This window comes from Pan troglodytes, chromosome 14 (genome assembly GCF_028858775.2).
Source record: "Pan troglodytes isolate AG18354 chromosome 14, NHGRI_mPanTro3-v2.0_pri, whole genome shotgun sequence".
Taxonomy (NCBI): domain Eukaryota; kingdom Metazoa; phylum Chordata; class Mammalia; order Primates; family Hominidae; genus Pan; species Pan troglodytes.
Window position 1 is genome coordinate 42,877,124 of NC_072412.2, and position 19,337 is coordinate 42,896,460.

Below are 19,337 nucleotides of genomic sequence, written 5' to 3' on the forward strand. Positions count from 1 at the left end.
CACAGTGACATTCCTTAAGGAGGCAGTGTTAGCCTGGAAGAACCGTTTTATAAAATCCTTCTAAAGATTGCATCACTTTGAAAGCCAGTGAAATTGATTTGTAAACTCTAGAACTAGATTAAGATGAGGAGTATGAGGGAAAATGTTTCCAAATTCAACTCTTGCTTTGAATTTTCTTTTAAATTTATTTTCCAGAGTTTCTTTTTCCCCCAGCCATAATAAAGCAGTCTTTATTCCATAAGAAAGAAGTATTATGATACTGCTTTATTTTAGACCATTGATTTACTTTTGTGAATTGAAGATAAATAATGCACATATCTTCATGTCAGAAAACTTAGGTTGACGTCATGGGTCTCCTTCTTACTGTCTTGCTTTGAGTAAATTATTTTGCCAACTTCTGTCCCAACTTTTTCATCTCTAAATTAGAGATAATGATTATGCTCATCCCCAAAGTTATTATGAGAATTAAATTAAAATGTTTGCATAAAAATTTTGAAAAATCTGAGGCATTGTACAAATGCTAACATATTTGGGGGTATTGCTATAGTTGTTACTATTTTAAATATTAATATTTTCAAAGCTAAATAATAGTATCATAGTGGAACTACTTGGCATAGTTTACTAAGCACAGCAAACAGTCCGCTTGTAAATTGAGTTGTTCTTCATCTCATGCCTATATCAATGTTTCCCCCATCTAGGACGCAGTGTAATTTAAAGCATGTAACAAGATGTTCAGTACATTTTTTGGTCTCACCTGCCCCATGCCTCTTTCTTTCCTTCTTTCCAATTTCATTTTTTTTCAATCCTCTTGTATCTTTCTTTTCTTCTTTTTTTAAATCATTTAGGTTATCATTTTTCACAATAAGCAAATATCTTAAGAACTATGAAAAATGCCCATAGCACTTTCCATCTAAAAAATGCATAAGCCTTTTATAAATACATTAGTGATCATCACAAAATATTGTCTACCTTGAATGTTTTCTCATCTTTTTATCATGCATGTCTGCCCGGTTTAAAATCACAGGGCAGGAACTCTGTCTAATTCTATTTGTAAATCAGAGAGACAGTGTTGTTGTTCAATAAATGCCAAGAAGCAACAACATCCATATGAGGTGAATAGGTGGAAATTATTATTTCTGTCTATAGCAAGGTGAAAATAAAATGAGTGCTTTACAATTTTCAAAGCATTCTCATATCGATTATCTCATTTGTACATCACACCGACACTGGGAGAAAGCCAGATGGAGCAGTTTTACTGTTATCCTCTTTCTGTCCTTGTATGATAGTGGAAAGTGAGACTAAGAGGTTAAGTGCCTTGTCCACGTCATCAGGGAAATCCCAGCCTACAGGATCTCTACCCTGCTCTTCTGGTTTTAAGTTGATACAAATATTTGCGCATTCTTATGGAGTGCATGTGATATTTTGTTACATGTAATGATTAAGTCAGGGTATTCCGGGTATCCATTACCTTGAGTATTTGTCATTTCTATGTGTTGGGGACAGTTCAAGTCCTCTTTCTAGCTATTTTGAAATATAAAATACATTGTTGTTAACTATAGTCACCCCATTCTGCTATTGAATATTAAAACTTAGCCCTTCTACCTAACTATATGTTCGTACACATTAACCTGCCTCTTGTTATCCCTCTCCCACCCACTCAGCCTTCCCAGATTCTGCTATCTGTCATTCTATTCTCTACGCCCTTATAAGTAACTTTTTTAGTTCCCGCATATGAGTGAGAACATGAAGCATCTGTCTTTCCATGCCTGTTCTTATTTCACTTACCATAATGACCTCTAATTCCATCCATGTTGCTGCGTATGACAGGATTTCATTCTTACATTTTCTTTATCCATTTGTCTGCTGATGGACACTTAGGTTGATTCCATACCTTTGCTATTGTAAGTAGTACTGCAATAAACATGGGAGTGCAGATATCGAACTTTTTATCCTTTGAGTAAATACCGAAGAGTGGGATTGCTGAATCATATGGTAATTTCCCTGCCTTTCTCAACTAATGCTGCGGGAACTTCATAGTGATATGGGTCTTGATAGGTCTTGAACATGTCAAGAAGTATATCTATTTTGTTACCTTTGTGAGAGAGCACTTAACTCTGACTCTGGCCCACAGCTAGTGCTTAGTAAATAGTTGTTTAATTAAAATAAATAAATAAATAAATAAATAAATAAATAAATAATATTATAGACATCAAGTCAGCAGAACTCATGAACTAATTATTGAATCCATGGCAAGGCCTGACATCCTCGCCATCTTGGCTGCTGCTCAACCCACAAAATCCATTACATATTGTTAGTTTTCTGTTTCATTTAGTGAAACTCGTAATGCCAATTTTCAATACTACTTTCCAGTCATATCATTCTCCCAACTGCTGCTACTTCTATTCAGTAGCTCAGGTACATAGGCACTGCTTTAATAAACTTAATTATATCATGCAAAATGCAATCAATGGAAGAGCCTTAAAAAGTTTAAGCTTAACCTTTCATTTCATTAAGAAAATGTGTGATATGTTTATTTAAACCCTGTGAGTTGTCAAGCCCCAGAAGCCAGACACTGATATCAGGACACATGTGACTTACAATTGAGAGTCTGCTATTCATGTCCTCTGTTTGTGTGAATGGCATATAAGAGTTCCAAGACATTTGTGTGTTATGTTGAGCTTTGAAGAATGTTGAGCACACAAGCTGGATTTTATAATAAGAGAGTTGAAGAATCATAGAAAATAAAAGAAAGGTAAGAGAATGGCTGTGCATTTCTTAGTGGCTATTTTCTTTAAATGTGGCTGGAGACAGTCAGTAACATTAGCCATGCTAGATTTGGGCTGAAGGAAATGCTCAGATATTAGTTGCTAGGAATGCCCTACAAGCCTTGATTGTGCCAAATCAAATGACAATGCACATATATGATATATACACTAGCTTAGAGACCATATCAGCCTCCTTAACATCCTTTCTATATATACTGTAAGTTTGCAGATGCATTTTGGTCTTTCGGTAGCATTTTAGCTAAGTAACTTTTCAAAATGGTTCATCAAGGAAGCTGGTGGTTGAACTTAGTATATCTTATTTCTCAGAATCATAATCAACTCAAGAGACCACCAATCCTTTTTCACCCACACAGTCTTTCTTAAACACACATATTGTTCTATTACAGCTAACTTCCTATCTTTAGTTCAGTTGTTCATTTTTCAGAAAAACTGACAAAACATCAATTAAATTATTTCTGTTAGAAGAAAAGCTTAAAGTGAAGACCTTACGATAATATATTCTAATAACATTTTGAATAATTATAGAATATACAATCCTGGATTCATTAGTGCATTCAGTGTCAACATGTGGTCATTCAGTTTTATTATCCCTTTAATAAAGCCATCTAAGATTTGTAAGTACTTTGCCAACTTCTCATATTAAGTCAAAGGCCTGAGGGACATGCAGAGAAACTTCACAGGAGAAAGTGAGTCCCAGCTCTTTATTACACGCATATTGACACTAGTTAAATTTAAAAATGAAATTACCTAAATATCTGAGTAATATGTTTTACTTGTTTAAAGTACAACAGTATTTGAGAAGCCAAGGCAGCAGACCACTTCAGGTCAGGAGTTTGAGATTAGCCTGGCCAACATGGTGAAGCCCCATCTCTACTAGAAATACAAACATTAGCCAGGCATGGTAGCACACGCCTGTAATCCCAGCTACTAGGGAGTCTGAGGCAGGAGAATTGCTTGAACTCAGGGGGCGGAGGTTTCAGTGAACCAAGATCACACCACTGCACCTCTGCCTGGGTGACAGAGCAAGACTCCATCTCAAAAAAAATTTTTTAAGTAAATAAATAAATAAATAAATAAAATACTTATTGGGTGTTATTCAAGTGTGTGTATGTGGTGGTAGTGGGAGGTCATTTGTATTAATAGGAGTGAGAAAATGAATGGCTTAGAAATAATACAATGTCTTGTCCTTTGGTGTTCTGTTAATTCTACCAGTATATTTCACCATACTTAATGTTCTGTACCATGTTGTTTTTGTTAAATTTTAAATGTGCTAATAGATGCTCATTAAAGTAATTCTGTTGTTATTTCTCTTAAAATAATCTTTTAAAATAATTATCCACAACTACTTTTTTGTTGTTGCAAGTCTAGATTTTCATATGTGAAGTCGCTTAAGGACTCACCTATGCTCTACGTCAATTTTTAATCAAGTATCGAACATCTACATTTCAGGCGTTGTGATAAAATACACCAATCACTTCCTGTAGGGCATGGATTATTATTCTCATTTTTTATAGATGAGAAAACTCTGCTTCAAAAAGGTTAAATAAGTTCCTAAGGTAAGAAAACTAATAAATGCTAGAACCTGTCTAGGAATCCAAATCTGTCTTTCTCCAAGGCCTATGCTCTTTTCAGTATAGCATGTAGCCTCTCAAAATTTAAAACTATCAAGATTTATACAAATATATGCACTTTCACACACATATACACCCAGGCAGAGTAGGATTCTTTTCTTTTGAAAAATAGCCTTGACAACCAAAACATAATTGCATTGGAAAGACATGAGTTTTGATGGTGAACTTATGACATTTTGGTATATACCTGCCTTGGTTTTAACCTTTACAAAATCTCAATTAGCACTGGGCCAACCTTGATGAATCATCCTTGCTCTTAGTAAAGTAAATATGATTTGTGAAAGAGACAGTTTCCCATTTTCTGCACCTCTAAAGAGTTGTGTTATCAGGTATGAAAGCTAACAATAGATTTAATAAGCTGTTTATTTTTATAATGAGAGAAACCCTTATTCTTCACTAGGAATAGACTGAATTGGGGGATACTATAATAGATGTCAGAAATAACAATTGAAATTCTGAATACATTAGAACCACAGCATGTTGCAGACCAATTAAAATTGACAACCAAGTGAAGCAAATACACATGGATAAATATAGAAAATTCAAGTTGCTATTAGGGTGGTTTTTTTTCCTCTTTTCTCTTTACCACTTGATATTTTTCTTTCTTCTTGATATTTCAGTTCATTTTGTTAATCTTTTTCTGCTTGGCTTCTGAATTTTAATTAAATTGAAAGCTGACAGATAATCAAACTTTAATGCATTGTAGAATACCTTAGAACTTTGATGTATTTAGTGCCCTGATGTTGGGAAACTATCACTAACTAGAAATACCAGCATTTGTAGACAATATATAATTTTCATAATATTAAACAAAGATGGGAAAAATAGATGCTGTGCTAAACATTTCAGCCATGTGTTCACCTTTCTGTATTAAATTTAGTATTGGCAGCTGAGTAGGAGATTATAGGGTACAGCTGCTTTAACCTTCAACAGTAAATGATGCTTGTTGAATTGTCTCCATGTGCCTCTAAAACCCAGGAAGTTTAAAAATATAGGCTTGATGCTAATGATGAGAAAACACAGTAAATTAACATCACTTAGGCTGGAGGAGAGTTGGGATGAAATATATTGCTAATGAAGATTATGGAATTAATTTTTCTGAAGTTCTTGAAGAATGTTTTGTATAGGGCATGCAAAAAATTGATTAAATTTGATAAAACAACATAAAAAATAAATACCTGGCAGGGTGGTACAGGGCATGGTGGTGCACGCTTGTAATCCCAGCACTTTGGGAGGCTGAGGGGGGTGGATTGCTTGAGCAGCCTGGGCAACATGGCAAAACCCCACCTCTACAAAAAAAATACAAAAAATTAGCTGAGTGTGGTGGCATGCACCTGTAGTCCCAGCTACCTGGGAGGCTAAAGTGGGAGAATCCCCTGAGCTGGGAAGTCAAGATGTGATTGCACCACCGCACTCCAGCCCAGGTGACAGAGTGAAAGCCTGTCTCAAAACAAAACAAACAAAACCCAAACCAGATACCATTTATTGAGTACCACTTAGTATCTATCATGCGTTGTACTGGATGCTATACATTATCTAATTTTATTTTTGTAATACCCTATGGAGTAGGCATTATTATCACAAGTATACACATTATAAAATTGATGCTCAGAAAAGTTAATTACCATACCCAGGGTTACATGATTAGAGCTGAGACTGGAACGCCAAAGCCCATATCTGTGTCCCTTCTAATTTCAGTGACCTACCAACATCTATTATATATTAGTTCTCATGTCAAAAGATACAATAAAGTATTTGTTCATAAATGTATTATAATGTTTAAAAAATAATATTAGTGAACAGCTAGGTGTAATCCCAATACAGTTTCATTTAAACACAAATGTATTTCTGGCCTGAAGTTGATTTTTAACTTCCATCTTTTTTGAGGAAATGGCATCTGCAATGTGTATGGGGGTTAGTAGGGGAGGAGAAAAACAGCAGTTCCAGGAACACTGAAAGAAAAGGATCAAGTTAAACGCTTTCTACTCTCAGACAAGATTAATAACCCTTAAAATACTTTTCTTATTTAATAAATTGTGACAGAATCACTCAATGTGGGCTCAGAAAAGGACAAAATGACTGGGCTCCTTACAAGTAATGCTTTTTTAAAAATTGAAACAAGATTTATACTAATCTGAAAACAAAAATATTTCGGGCTAAGGGGAATCATTCCTCACTGAATTAATTTGTAAAAAGTAGCAAACACTGCCATCTACTGGGCTTTAATTTTCTCTTTGTTATAGGTCTTGCGGATGATCATCGCTATTATGTATATTGAATACGTAAATAAGAAAGGACATCTGTTACTTGTTATGAAGATTTCAAGCTACCTAAAAATAATTGAGTGGCTATGTTTATTTCTTTATGAATACATTCTAAGTCACTTTATTATTGGTGTTAACAGAAATATTCAGGAAAAACAAAATAATTACCTTCAAATAAATGTTATCTCAATATTTTGCAAAACCTTTTGAAGAAGAAAGTTAAACTCCCCTGCAGAGACGCATCACCCAGTAAAACTTGAGAGAAACTGTCACAGGTTTTTGAAATGATGCGCTTTCTCTGCTCAGCTGACAACTCTTCTTCCCAAGCTGTCTGATCCGTCCCAGAGGCTAACATATTTCCCTCTTTACAAAAAAGAGGAGGAAAAGAGAACCACTTTTCCTAGCGAGGAGGCTGTGCCCTATGTAGTGTGTACAAATGATCATTCTATCCTTCCAGCATGGTGGAAAAGACGGGGCTGAGTGTGCTGTACCCAATCCTCTCCAAAGGAGAACTCAGTGCCCTGGCTCATCTGACTCAGTCTTTGTCAATTCACTCAGGAAGATGGTTTGTGATTCACCCTCTGGTAACGCCTCAGTACAGTGTTTGTGTTCCTTGGACGATCTCCATCAGTTTCACCTGGGGAGTTTGCTGAAGATGCATGTTCCTGGCCTGAACCCAAGACATGCTGAATCATAAACCTCTGGTCTGGCACCCAGGAATCTGCATCAAACAGTCTATTCTTTTTTATTATTACTACTTTAAGTTCTGGGATACATGTGCAGAATGTGCAGATTTGTTACATAGGTATACATATGCCATGGTGGTTTGCTTCATCCATCAACCAGGTTTTAAACCCTGCATGCATTAGATATTTGTCCTAATGCTCTCCGTCCCCCCCACAACAGGCCCTGGTATTCGATGTTTCCCTCCCTGTGTCCATGTATTCTCATCCGAACAAGCTATTCTTATGCATTTTGGAGGCTGATAACCACTGACCAGAATCTTGGGATTCTTACTCTTGTAGCATCTATGGTACCGAAAATCAAACTGCCAGTGGGAGGACTTACAATGCTTCATCCCAGGTCTTTCCTGCAAGGACTGTTCTAGAGCCATGTAGCACTGCACATCAGCACCAGCTCTGGCACTTTGAAAAGTTCTGCTTCCTGGGTCCCATCTCAGTGATTGTGATTCACTGAGTACCTCCTCAGGCTGCACCAATGTACAGCCAGGCTTGGTAAGCCGCAGCTCTAGGGAAACTCCAGGATTACCGCTGCAAAGACAGTCCCCAGAAGACTGTGAAGCAGGCAGAACATGTTTGCTGTCTCCTACTGTCTTCTGCATATGCCCTCCCCTTCCTCTTGATACTCCACCTCCTGCTGTGGGCACCTCCTCTCTCTTTCACTACCAATTCTCTGATTCCTTTCATTTATCCCATTTTTGATAAGGGTGGTTGATGGCAGCTAACCTCTCCCAAAACATTAGCTTTTAATGAACTTAGATGCCCACAGGTGGTCTATAAAATCTGGAAATATGAAATGTTGTTTGTCATATATTGTAATGTAGCATCCAAACCAACTATGTCTTCAGACTTAGTGCTTCTTCTTTATTTATTTTTTATTTTTTATTTTTGAGACGGAGTCTCACTCTGTCATCCAGGCTGGAGTGCAGTGGTGCAATCTCAGCTCACTGCAACCTCTGCTCCCCAGGTTCAAGCAATTCTCCTACCTCAGCCTCCCAAGTAGCTGGGACTACAAGCATGCACCACCATGCCCAGCTATTTTTTTTTTTTTTTTTTTTTTTTTGTATTTTTAGTAGAGATGGGATTTTCCCATGTTGGCCAGGCTGGTCTCAAATTCCTGACCTCAAGTGATCTGCCGCCTCGGCCTCCCAAAGTGCTGAGATTACAGGCGTGAGCCACCGCGCCTGGCCAAGTGCTCCTTCTTTAGATAGAATGTCATTGTGTTAGCCTGGTAAAGGCTGCCAGGTTGTCATGAGGGGGAGTGTGTGTGGTTTGACCAGAGCATACTGTGAACAGTGTGGCAGTATGAACAGAGCCTTGCTTCTGGAGACCTTTGTGAAAATTGACTCATGTGAGGTATCACCTATTTTGGAGATAGTGGACACCACAAAGGCAGTGAGGTGTCAGCAAACCAGAGCTGTCTCTGACTTCCCTACCTGACAACAGTGACACCAAGTAAAGACATTCATCTCCAGGACCAAGAACACCCTTCTGTCACTTATCTCTAGCCAATCTGGCCATCAAACCCAGCTCACATCTAAGCCCCCTATGGAGCCCTCCTAGGCCAGGCCTAGTGATCTCTTCTTTTCTAAAACCACAGCAGGGATACTTTGATCCACCAAATGACAACTAGTTACAGACTGTTTTGAAATATTCCTTAAGTTATGTTAAAGAAGAAGGTGTAAAGAAGGATGGTTTGAAAGTCAAAATTTGGGATGACATGTAACATAAGTATTATTCACTTTACCATTATCCTTCCAACTCACTGGAAAGATGCTCATTGGAGGCGGGGACTATGTCTTGTCTTTTTTATATCTTGCATGGGGTCTCACACAGAGCAAGTGCTCGATAAATATTAGTTCATTTGATACAGCTTTTTCTCTCACATCTCTCCTCAGGAACGAGGCATGAATAGCAATTTACTGGAGTGCTCAAAAGTGCTTTTAATGTAGGACTTGTTGAATATTCTCCAGATTGACAACTACAAAGCCACCGAGTAGGAAATGTCTCAGGTAAGAGACCCTCTGGAGTCTCAGATTCAGACCCTTTCCAGATGAAGTCCTTCTTTGTTTGGTGATCTTAGACACCTACCTCTTCTGCTTAGTTCTATCAAACTCTTATTGGTTCACTATGCTTTTTTCCTGTATATAGATCTTCCCCTTAGGCAATTGTGCTATTCTCTAAGAATAATGTTTGTCCTGTTCCCCAGTCTCCCACAGCCATAGACATATCCTCTTCTAACTTACTGATGGTTTCTCTGTTCCAGTTACATTAGAAATATAACTTTGTAAAATGCTGCTATGCAAGCTTCTAAGCAAGTTTGATTTAATTGGTTTAGAGAGGGGGCCAAGAATTTGATGTTTTTAAAATTCTCTTGGGTAATTCTAACATGCAGTCAGAATTGAGAACACTCCATTTTCTGTTTTTTTTTTTTCTGTTTTATATTGTGCTCAGCTAAGAAGTTTCTATTTTTTCTTTCTCCTCAAATTTAGGCCAGAACCCTAGCTTACAGTTTAACTGTTAAAAATTAATATTTGCAAGTATAGACATTTACCTAAAAAGCCGACAGTGATATAGACTATGTAAAATAAAACCAAATAAAATTATATAAACATAATGTATAATAGAAGAGTGTTATACTCTGCTCTACTTCTGTTACCTTGTGGAGATAACTAGAATCCTCAGATGTTTTAAAGGTTTTAAGGCTAGAGATTCCCCAAATGGGTTTAAGAACTGTTGAGTTAATATATGAATTATAAATTGGTATGAAACTGAAAGATCTGGTGAAACAAGATCTTGAGAATCTCTACCAATGTTCGCTCTCCCCAAGCATTTCTGCAATTTCCCCAAGCATTTCTGCCAACTTCCCCAAGTATTTCTGCCAATTTCAAATCCTGGAGAAATCAAGGAGTTAAGAATGTGATTTTCTTCAAGGAAAGGATTGCCTTGAATAGAATTTAGAACACATGACTCCCACTCAAATGTGCTGCCCAAACGAAGATGCTGCCAATGATTAAATCAAACTGGGTTTGCTGCCCACTCTGTACCATTTCCAGGATTTTTGATGTTAATTACTATTGAGTACAATGGCATGGGATATTTCTCAGCCCATCACTATGTTTTGTATAACACATAAAGTGTCTGGGGTGTATGTGAATGGCTAATAAATATATGTGTGTAATAGGTTTAGCTAAAATAAAATGATTCACATTAGGACAGAATGCCCTCCTCCATCCATTTGAAATTGTTTTATTTAATTGTATTCTACACTATTGAATCCCTAATATTTCTGTCAGCAATCAATGGAAATGATGATGGCATAAAATCTACACGCCTAACATCTAATTTATCAGGAAAAATTAGTGGGTTTAAATACATAATTAGTTTATAAAATGTCGTTTTGAACACATTTACAGAATGAGAGTTTTTATCTGCCAGTTCACTGAAAAGGCCTTTATGAGTGTTTAGGGAACTTTGAGGACAATTGTAAAAGAACTTGTAACCAATTGGAGGATGAGCCTTGGAAGAGGAGCATAAACTGTTGGCCCAAAATTGTTATGAAACCGTTTCATCTTCCCAAAAACATATTCTGTTTGAGTTCTGAACAGCCATTTCTCTATTTCTGTTCCTCCTCCCTTGCTTTTTGTTTCTCACTGGAGAATGTTAACAGAGTTTGCTAGGTCTAGGTTTTGTTACTTTTGTAAAGATACATAGATGAGTAATTGAAAAATCAAAAAGATTTGACAAATCAGAAAGCCAGAGTGAGAGACAGAATACACAAATGTGTGATTCTTGAGAGACCCCCAACCATGCTGCCTTCTCTTTAATTTGCAGACCTGTTATGTAGGTGTATTTTCTTTGTTCTCTTTTACCCTGTCAACTAAGCAGGTTAAAGTTGACCCAGCAGCATTTAATAGCTCTTTAGAGATGAAGCAGAATACAATGACACAGCAGAATCACTACTTTTAAGCATGAAGTTTTGTTCTTTTAGAACAGTTATTAAGATTGGGAAAATGCCCAGGTAAGATTTTTTTCCCAGAACAGAATAAAGGACTTTTTTTTTTTTTTTTTTTTTTTTGAGACGGAGTCTTGCTCTGTCACCCAGGCTGGAGTGCAGTGGTGCGATCTCTGCTCACTGCAAGCTCCGCCTCCCAGGTTCACGCCATTCTCCTGCCTCAGCCTCCCCAGTAGCTGGGACTACAGGCGCCTGCCACCACGCCCGGCTAATTTTTTGTATTTTTAGTAGAGACGGGGTTTCACCGTGTTAGCCAGGATGGTCTTGATCTCCTGACCTCGTGATCCACCCGCCTCGGCCTCCTAAAGTGCTGGGATTACAGGCGTGAGCCACCGCGCCCGGCCCAGAATAAAGGACTTTCTTTCCTATCTTGAAAATTAACGGAGAATATCAATAAAATAGAACATTGTCAAAACATGATGGTCCCCTGCTGCCACAGCAAGGACAAGGTAAAACTAGAAAGTAGATGGCAAGCAGAAGCCTGCTTTGTAACAGTGAGTGATTAGCAGTGACTCAAGGGTTTTGAGCAACTGATCAATTGACGAGAGAAGGAAGGCGACACTGCAAGGGGTGGGAGGGAAATAAATCTGTCTCTATTTTGCTCTACTAAAGAAAATTCTGTTTTTTAACCCTTGAATAAAAACCAGAAGATACTTTTGGGTTTTTTGTTTTGTTTCGTTTTGTTTTTTGAGATGGAGTCTCACGCTGTCACCCAGGCTGGAGTACAGTGGAGCGATCTCGGCTCACTGCAACCTCCGCCTCCTGGGTTCAAGCGATCCTCCCACCTCAGCCTCCCCAGTAGCTGGGATTAAAGGTGCCCACCACCACCCCCGGCTAATTTTTGTATTTTTAGTAGAGATGGGGTTTCACCATGTTGGTCAGGCTGGTCTCCAACTCCTGACCCCAAGTTATCCACCCGCCTCAGCCTCTCAAAGTACTGGGATTATAGACGTGAGCCACCACGCCCAGCCTAGATAATCTTTATTGAATATCATAATTTATAAGGTTACAAGCTGGTTAGATATCCTGCCATCATCCTCTTGTAGGATAATGGCAATTGACTTCTTCTCTGCAACTATTTCAAAGAAGTCCAGGGAAATGTATTGCAATGGACAAAACCTTATTGGCCTACATTAATAGATGCTTAGGGCCATGTGTTATACGATTCCAGGGGACAACATTCATGCAGGTGACTTACTATTTTTGCATAGCAGGTAGGACTCTCAAACCATGAACATAACTGTGCAAGACATACCCATTTCTTTTCTATAACCGAACTTAATTTCTGACTCTAGGATTCCCATCATCCATGTTTTGGAGGAGAATTTATCCTCTGCCTTTCTTGGAAGCCTCCTCCAGCCCCAAATGTGCCATAGCTCTGGGATTTTGCACACTACCAAGTGGATACTGGGAGGAGCCAGGTTTGAGCCATCTCCAGAGGCTGCCTGTTAAAGTGAATGGCCCCCAGCAAGCAGAAGGAGACTGTGGGTCATCACGAGAGGACAGAACCTGAGGAGGCTGGTAAGAGGTCATTTGGAAAGTGTCTCATAGAGAATGGTGCAGATTAGCATTCCTTGGTGGGGAGGCATTTAAATAATCTGCAAATACAACCCAAAAGAGACTACATTTTAATGACCATTGAGACAGAACCACAAACAGCAAAAGCTAAGTAAAAAGGCCTTTTCTCTTGCTTTCAGCCCTCCTCTTCCCCACTGGAGGGGAGGAGGGGATGTGGTATTGGGACATGGAGTTTAGAAGAAGACAGCAGTAGAAACAGCCTGCACTTCCTACTCCTGGTACCCAAACAAAGCCAGAAGTCAGGCTTCAGTTAAGAGGAGAGAAGCTTTAGTTTAAATTAAAAAATTAAAGTAAGACTTATGTGTACCTAAAGATAAGACTGTAGCTGTAGTTGAAAATTACCAGAAATGCTATGGAATCTCCCTGAGATGTTGCCAAGTGGTAGGGAGGATACACCTAGCAGGGCATGAGTGAAGACAGTGGTTTGCTGATTGTATCCTAAAGAGAATGTGCTTATGTGCTTTGTCCCTTCCAGTCTGGCTGCCCTCTGAAGCCTCCCTGTCCTCCTTCCTCCCCAGTCACAACCATTACCTGAAGCCATTCTGCACTAGGCTCCCGCTGCCTCCCTGGAGGCTGCATTTGACTCCTCCCTGCTCCCAGGCCTCCCTTTCTTGGGAAACCTCTCTCGCTCTCCTACTTTTTTCAAATTCCACTTGTTCCTGCAAATATTTTCTCCCTTATGTATCCTCTATAAACAGTGTAAGTTCTTCTATGGGCTTACATTTTATTTTTAGAAACAAAAGCCAGAAGGGGCAAAGGCTACTTTACTTTCTACACCTGAAGTAGTGGCTATTGTCATGAATATGGAAAGGGCAAAGGACAAATAAAATGGTGAGGAAAAAATATAAATTATATATCAAAGCCATATGCTGTTCTGCTTTGATTTCTAATGGAACTTAGTCAATCTTGAGCTGATTGGGTTTTGCCGTTGGACACAGAACATGAATGTAACTTAAATGAATCACAGCATATTTTATACAGCATATGCTTGCCTTCTTCCCTGTGCTTTATGTGGGCTGTGTAAGAGGGGAAGCAGAGAACTCACCATATTTATAATTAAATAATTAGCCTAATAGCTCTTACATATCTGCCTTCCATGCTCAACTGGAAGCTCCATGACTGCCGAAACTATGTCTGTCTTTTCACTGTGGATCCGAATTTCTTCTCCACAGGTACATTCTTGTTATATGAATGAGTGAATCTGTCAAAGTGTTAGGTATGTTGGGAGGTGTAGGTCAGGAGCGTGGCAGCCAGGACCAGGCTACTATTCAGCCTCTTTGTGTGAAGAGCAGGGGATTTGGGAGGGGTGAGTAGACCTGGACTAAGTCGTCTCCTGAGATCCCTTACAACCCACCCAACTGTCCGGGGGCTTTCTGATTCTGGGTCAGTCTGGTCTTACATATGACCTGCCATAGCTTTGAGGGTTATAAGATATATTATGATAGGTTTTGTTCAAGCACTTGTCAAAACAAAAAATTACCAGGCTATTTCTTTTCACTTTCAAGAGGCATGATAAAATGGCATCAACCCATTAGTAGCATTTATACCTATAAACAATAGAAACATCTCAACTTAGTGTCTGCCTTTAAGAGAAAAATTTTTTAAATTAAATTGCCACTTCTTCATATTTATTTAGCATATTCACAGACTAAAAAAGAAATAATTGCAGGTCTCTTAAAGGCCTTATGGCTTACTCCAGAGTCAGTAGTTTCCAGTTTAACTTGGACTAATGGGTTGGTCAGCTAAGGATTGCTTTGGAGAGGGACTTACTTTAATGATTACAGACAACACTGATTCTTAAAGACTTCATGTTCTGAAAAGCATTATAATGATGGAATGATTATAAATAATAATATTCATAGGACACTTTATAAAGAATCCTGCCATAGTTATGATTTCATGTCTAAACCAACCCAGGGAGTAGCACATGAACCAATGGTGTAGATCCTCAGAGACATGTTTCCCTGCTTCCCCACTCCCACCCAGCCTCTGAGTCTCCATACAGCTTGGACTCAAAGATTCTCTTTTATCCCTTCTCCATGATAGTTAGACACCCGTGCTCAGTTTCGTGGTTGTTCCAGCACGCAAAGGCATGGTTTGAAATATCCCAAGCCTTTCCTTTCTATTTCATCCATATCCTGCCCATCGTCTCAAAGATAGCTCATCTTGTTCACTCCTTGAAAATTTGTGAAACATATTTGGTATTTCATTATATTAACTCTTTCAGTGCTGCTGAACTGTTTCATCTGCTTCAGGTATTAGTGGCACAACTGGGTGCGAGATGAAGGAAGGAGAGGACCATGCCTTGCACATTATGTTGCAGAGATTCCCTTAGTAGATGTACACTTGTTGAGTAAATGGTCCAGAATCATACCAATTGGAATACTTTGTTAAATCAAGTTACATGTTTGTATGGTGCCCTAGAAAATGTCTAGCACTTCTTAGGTGTTCAATAAATATTAATACTGCACTTGTAACCTGAGATGTTGAATTTGGTTTTAAAATAAGCCAACAAAGTAAGCAAGCTACTTCCCAGGTATGTTACCTTTTATAACTTCTATGTTTACAACTCTACTACCATATTGAGAGAATAACTGTTTAACATGATGACCCTGTGGTAAAAATCCAAACTCATTAAAAAAGAAAAGTTTGAGTTTCAAGTCAGTTACAAATAAAATCAAATAAAGGAAGAAAGGAAGGAAAGCAGGAGGGAGGGAAGGAGAGAGGGAGAGAGGAAAGAAGAAAAAAAGAAAAATTAAAATGCATTTGACATATTGAATGTATTAATTCAATTGCCAACCATTCTTTTGCAGTGCCTCCTAATCCTGGACAACAGAACATTGCTGGACAACCATGGCAAAGCTGAGCTCAGTGGGCTCACCATGGATTTACTCTGATCTGCATTACTTAGATCATTAATGTCAATCCCTTTTTTCCCAGTAGCTTTATGTCTGTTCACATCATTTCATTCTCAATTGCACTAGCTCTATGCTTTTACCCTTAGCTGTTATCCTCACCCTCTATCTAAACAAGAGCTCCTTTGATTTCCTTCCTCCTCACTTTAAAATTTTCTTTTTCCTTTGATCGTTCTCTTATTTTTCTCATCCTGTCTCAGGAATGCTCTTTCTTCCCAAGGCTATGCCTTCCTCTCTGCATGGATCCTGTCCCCTCCTGGCTTTCCAGGACTACTGCATGAATTACCTTCTATTCTCTTGCATCTTCAGTGTCACCCTTTTCATGAGCTCTGCAACAGTCCTATTGCCCAAGCTCTAGAAAATCCCCCTCTTAAATTATTGTATTTCTAGCCTTTCATTTACTATCTCATTTCTCAAAAGTGCAATAAACATGTAATTTCCCTTTTTCTACTCTTTTGGTTTGAGGCATATTATCCTTCTATTTCTCACACCTAAGGCCTCAAATTCCACCTGTAAGGGGGGGGGAGCTTGCACTTAGGTTCTAGGCTAAATCTAGTCACAAGAAAGCAACTAGTGCAGTTAGATTCACAGTTTAGAGTGTCTGTGGAAATGCTTCACCTTGGGATGGGATTCTGCCTGCATTACTGTTACTTAAGCATACTGATGCCACCTGGATATTCACCTGCTTCAGCTTCTGCCTGTTGACCCCTTGCACACTACTTTCTCCCCCTCTCATGTTTGGAAGAATCAACCTCAAAATGTTAACTTCATTATTGATAAAGCCAACTGGGGAACATGTCTTTAGATGTTTGGTCAAAAGCCTTGCTGAGTTGAATTTTCTCCTACAACAGCAGCCCAGAATGCACTCTCTCTGCACTTGGTTTGCAGGCTGGCTTATGGAGAGTCAGGGGTTAAGTGTTCTTCCAACTTTGCAAAAGATCAATCAGTCATCTACTAGGAAAAGAGGAAAATCAGAGATAAGCTGAAAGCATTCCTCTCATAATTTTCCATTCCTGGGGAGTAGATTTGACATTTTCTTCCCTTAATGGAAACATGAGTCATGAGGAATAAATGCTCCCTGCTATCAGTCCTCTCTCTCCCTTCTAGGGCTTTTCCTGGTTACTGTTCGGCCCCCAGAAAGCTTGTCTAATCTTGGCTAGCCTGATCCAGCCTCCACCAGCCCCGATGCTGCTGGTATACACTTGCTCCTTAACCACACATACTGTGGTTTCTGCTTTAACAATCAACCATAGGATTTTAATTACCCAATCTAGCCACACGTTCTCAGTCTTTTTCTTCTCTAACTTCTCAGCTCAAAAATTTTGAATACATCCCATTTGATTGTGGACAAAGAGGCAATGATCATGGGGTAATGCACTATGTTTTTGTACACTAAGTTTCTTTTGTAAATACCATTGTTTCTGGCCAGGCGTGGTGGCTCACACCTGTAATCCCAGCACTTTGGAAGGCCGAGGCAGGCGGATTGCCTGAGGTCAGGAGTTCGAGATCAGCCTGACAAACATGGTGAAACCCCCTCTCTACTAAAAATACAAAAATTAGCTGGGTATGGTGGCACATGCCGGTAATCCCAGCTACTGAGGAGTCTAAGGAAGGAGAATTGCTTGAACCCAGCAGGAGGAGTTTGCAGTGAGCCAAGACTGCGCCACTGCACTCCAGCCTGGGTGAGAGAGCAAGACTCTGTCTCAGAAAAATTAAATAAATAAATAAATAAATAAAGCCATTGTTTCTTTTTTTTTTAAAAAAAAGCTGTTTCCTTAGCATTCCAGTATGCTCTAAGGCTTTTCTAAAACTCAGTATTCATGTAAAAAATACTTTCTACTGATGTAGAAGAGGGGTAAGAACTGTGGAGTGAAAACAGATTAAAGCTTGGGTTTGAATTCCAATTCTGACACTTACTAGTTAAATGACTTTATTTAATTTCTCATCACTTTAGTAATTTCATTTCTAAACTGGTGATTAACAGTGGCTAATGTGTATTAAATACATAATGCTAATCACTGAGGGCTTTGTATGCATTATCTTATTTAATCTTACAACTCCATGAAGTAATCCTATTATTATTTCCATTTTTCAGATTTTTAAAATAAGATTTAATGAACAAAAGAAACTCGCCCAAAGTCACACAACCAGTAAGTGAGAGAGTTTGGAATAAAATCTAATAAAACACATATTTGAACTCAAGTTTATGTAAATCCAAAGTTAAAGCTCTTAAAAGCTGTGCTTTTCTTTTTCTGTACTTAGTGTATGCAAAGATCTCCTACAGTGCCTTGTGCTGATTATGAAGTCACCAGACAATAGCTGTCATTATCATCACTGCCATCATTATTATAAACAAAACATTACGTTCAAGCTTGGCCATCAGTCTTTTTGCAGTGTTTTTCAATTTGGTTTCTTATTATGGATTCACTAAAAGGAGTCAATTTCTCTTTTTATATGGACACTTCGTAGTAGAATTGAAGATAACAATTGTTAGATAAATTGACATGGTGTTATTCATGTACTAGAAGGAAACATTGACATATTTCTTAATAAGCTAAGTACGAGAAAAACTTTCCTAACTATGACACAAAATACAAAAACAGTAAAACAATTGATCAGTTCAACTACATAAAAATAAAACAACTTTTGCATGGCAAAAGTAATATAAAAAAGTAAAAAGACAAATGACAAGCTGGGGAAAATAATTGCTACTTCTGTCACAAACGAAAGATTATTCTGGCATGAAGACAGCCACATTGACCTACAGGATAGAATAGAATGCCAAGAAACAAGCTCTCACATAGATGGTCAAAACATTTTTGACAAGGGGACCAAGACCATACAATGAGGAAGAAACAGCCTTCCACAGATGGTGCTGGGAAAACTGGGTATCTACTTGCAAAAGAATGAAGTTGGCCCCTGCTTTTATACCACATACAAAAATCAACTCAAAATGTATCAAATATTGGGCTGGGCGTGGTGGCTCACACCTGTAACTCTAGTACTTTGGGAGGCCAAGGTGGGTGGATCACCTGAAGTCAGGAGTTCGAGACCAGCCTGGCCAACATGGTGAAACCCTGTCTCCACTAAAAATACAAAAATTAGCCAGGCATGGTGGCACATGCCTGTAATCCCAGCTACTTGGGAGGCTGAGGCAGGAGAATCACTTGAACCCAGGAGGCAGAAGTTGCAGTGAGCCGAGATTGTGCCACTGCACTCCAGCCTGGGTGATAGAGCCAGACTCTGACTGAAAAAAAAAAAGTATCAAAAATCTAAACATAAGAGCTAAAACAATAAAATTACTAGAAGAAAAAACATGGTGGAAAGCTTCATGACATTGGATTTAGCAAAGATTTCTTAGATATGATGTAAAATCACAGGCAATGAAAAATAGATAAATGGTTGAAC

At 38.6% G+C, this 19,337-nt stretch overlaps 1 long non-coding RNA gene across 1 annotated transcript; it reads left to right on the forward strand.

Annotated features, from left to right (window-relative positions):
- The first annotated feature begins 9,327 nt into the window (after positions 1–9,327).
- LOC134808212 (uncharacterized) lies at positions 9,328–16,861 on the forward strand. Its single transcript, XR_010150760.1, has 3 exons — positions 9,328–9,433; positions 12,732–12,957; positions 15,828–16,861. It is a non-coding gene; the product is annotated as an uncharacterized LOC134808212 (long non-coding RNA).
- The last annotated feature ends 2,476 nt before the right edge of the window (positions 16,862–19,337 follow it).